Source organism: Elephantulus edwardii, unplaced genomic scaffold, assembly GCF_000299155.1.
Source record: "Elephantulus edwardii isolate Elephantulus edwardi_28Jun2011 unplaced genomic scaffold, EleEdw1.0 scaffold00263, whole genome shotgun sequence".
Taxonomy (NCBI): domain Eukaryota; kingdom Metazoa; phylum Chordata; class Mammalia; order Macroscelidea; family Macroscelididae; genus Elephantulus; species Elephantulus edwardii.
The window spans coordinates 112123-115641 of record NW_006400013.1 but is presented as its reverse complement, the minus strand read 5'-3'; positions in this window follow the sequence as shown (position 1 = coordinate 115641).

Sequence of the window (3519 nt, the reverse complement as noted above, 5' to 3'; positions counted from 1 at the left end):
CGGCGGCGGCGTGCGTTCCCCCCGTCTTTGTTTTCTTGATGTTGAACTTCAATCCATTTGGAAGGTTGCAGTTCTTGACCCTCCGCAGCAAGTGCTTCAGGTCCTCCTCAGTTTCAGCAAGCAAGGTTGTGTCATCTGCATAATATGGAGATAGGACACATCCTTGATGCACACCATTTCTAATTTTGAACCATGCAGTGTTTCCTTGCTCTGTTCTGAGGACTGCCTCCTGGTCCAAGTATAAGTTTCACATAAGCACAATCAAGTGTTCTGTGATTTCCATTTTTCTCAGAGTCAGACACAGTTTGTTGTGATCCACACAGTTAAATGCCTTTGCATAGTCAATGAAACACAGATAGACATTCCTCTGGTACTCTCTGCGTTTAGCTGAGATCCATCTGACATTAGCTACAATATCCTTAGTTTTGTGGCCTGTTCTAGATCCAGCCTGCACTTCAGGCAGTTCTCTGTTGATGTGCTGTTCTAGTTAATTTTTGGATAATCTTCAGCAGAATCAGTAAAATTATTAATATTTCCACTTAAATATGGAATAAGTAAGAGAATTTGGTTTTGGGTGTCTTTAATTACAAAAGGAAGCTTGATGAATACTTTCATATCAAAGAAAGAGAATGTAGGGTATCATCAGGTAGTTTGATGCACACTTAAAGTTACAATGTTATAAAGTAAAATGAAGGAATGATAAATATTGACCATTGTTTTATTCTGTATCTCTACCCGCTTACATTGAGAGCATGCAGCTTTTGCCTCTGTTTGTTTCTACTCCATTTTTTTGGTTTTGTTTTCTAACCACATGATAGTCATATGGCCAGGGGTGATATGAGGCAGGCTCTGAGGCATCTGCCTAGCCAAATATCAAGTATCAACTGCTTACTTGTTGGGTTGTGGGGAGAGTCAAGAGAATATTTGCTGGGGCCATGGGGACAAGCTTAAGAGGTTTGGAGCAGCATTAATGTACCACTAGATTTGGGATTATCTCAGTATTTTAACAAGTGGTCCAGCTGCACTATGGCAGACAGGCTAATGCAATCTTTCTGATGTTATGCTCCTCAGCTATAAAACGGGGATAGCTTTGCTGACTGCTTGGTAGAATTGTAGCAATATGTATGGCCAATACTCTTTTGAGCACAGTAAAGCCCTGAACAAAAGACTTTTTTGTTTTGAGGGTAATTATGTACTAGATTTGTGGAGTGGAATCCTATAGAAGAAGCAAATGTAGCATGGCCAATGTGGAAGTGTTCGATTCTGACTTCCACTATCTCCACAAAGGAGAACTGTCTCCATCAGTAACATCTAGTATGTAAAACCGATCCTTTGGTAAGACATAGTCTCCCATGCTGCTGGACCGACTTCCATTAATCATTGGGTCCAGTATTCATTGCAAAAGTTGTGGAAAATGATTTGTTTTACATACTAGATGTTACTGATGCAGACAGTTCTCCTTTGTGGAGATAGTGGAAGAATTTTTCTTTTACTTTTCAAAGAGAAGAGCGAATTGGGGGAGAGGGGGTAGACAGGGAGAAAAGTGCAACAATGAATGAATGGAAACCCTAAGACTGTGTAAATTTTCATTAAAGTTAATGGGAAAAAAGTTGTGGAGCTTATTAGGAAACCAGGTGATTAAGGGATTGGTGAGGGAAAAAGTGAAAGCCTACAGGTTTAGTTTAGATTATGAATGCAAGAAGACTCTGGGTTTTCTGAGTTGTCCAGCAATCCTCATCTGATAGCACTTCCAAGTCAGTGCATCTAGCTCCATCTCCAAGTTTCCAACAGGCTATGATTCCCCTCAATATCTCTCTGTCTCTGTCTCTCTCTCTCATGTTGGCCTCACAGATGTAGATGATGTTGAAGATGCTGATCAACTGTGAACCACGTGTCTGCACTTGAAGCAAGTATCTAGAGACCATGTTCCCACACGGGGCTAAGACAACAGGTAGAAAAGCCATTCTTCAAAGTTCTAATATCACAAACTCTGATCCTAATCTTAAGATTGACACTCAGCCAGGGAAAATTTTCATCGGTGGTGGCCCAAAAGAGGAAAGATAAAGTAATTTTAAAGTCAACTTATATTCAACAAGGAAATAAAATAAAACCTATCAAATGGGGAAATGACAACCTCTTCAACAAATGGTGCTGGCAAAACTGGACTTCCACCTACAGAAAGCTGAAACAGGATCCACATCTCACACGATACACAAAAATCACCTCAAGGTATAAGAAAGACTAGGGAGTAAGCCCAAAACCATAATGTTCATAAGAGACAAACTGGGATCAAGCTTAGAAGCCCTAAACGACAGTATAAAGAGACTTCCAAATACAGCCTGAAATGTACCATCTGAAGAGGATAAAATTGATGAATGGGACCTTCTAAAGATCAAATCCCTGTGTTCATCAAAACCTTTTTCCAACAGGGTGAAAAGAAAACCTACTGACTGGGAACAAACATTTGGCAATACCATCTCTGACAAAAGTCTCATAACGAAAGTTTAAAGAGTACTCCTGAGCCTCCACAAGAAAAAGACTGATAACCCAATTACAAAATGGGCAAAAGACATGGAAAGAATTTTCACAGAGGATATTCAAGTGGTCAACAGACATATGAAGAAATACTCCAAATCACTAGCAGTAAGAGGGATGCAAACCAAAACCATAATGATACCATCTCAATCCAGGGAGGGGGGAGGGGGGAAATAGAGGGATGTGGATGGGTGGAAGGAGGTAGTGTGTTAATCATAGGATCGTGCAATTTGAGAGGTGGGTGGGGTGAAGAAAATGGGAAGGATCTTTTGTGAAAAACAGTGTATTCAAACTTTGTAAATAAATCAGAATAAAAAAAAAAGAAATACAAGCTGGATTTAGAAGAGGCCATTGCAATGTCAGATGGCTACTGGCTGAAAGCAAAGAGTATCTGAGGAATGTCTATCTGTTGAAACGTTTCATTGACTATGCAAAACATTTGGCTGTGTGAATCACAACAAATTGTGGCTAACCTTGATGAGAATGGGAATCCCAGAACACTTGGATCAGGAAGCAGTTGTCAGAACAGAGCAAGGAAATACTGCATGGCTCAAAATTAGGAAAGAAGTGCATCAGGGATGTGACCTGTCTCCATACCTTTTCAATCTATATGCAGGACAGATCATCTGGGAGGCTGGACTTTATAAGGAAGAGTGTAGCATCAGGATTGGAGGAAGACTCATTAACAACCTTTGTTATGCAGATGACATAACATTGCTTGCTGAAACTGAGGACCTGAAGCTTTTTTTTTTTTGCATAAGGTCAAGGACTATAATCTTCAGTATGAATTGAAGCTTAACATCAAAAAGACAAAGACTCTCACCTCTAGACCAATTGTTAGCACCGTGATGGATAGAGAAGAGATAGAAATTGTTAACGATTTCTGCTGGCTCTGCTGAACATGGTTGTTGTTGTTATGTGCCATCGAGTCGTTTCCGACTCATAGCGACCCTATGCACAACAGCTCTAAACCCTGCTCTATCC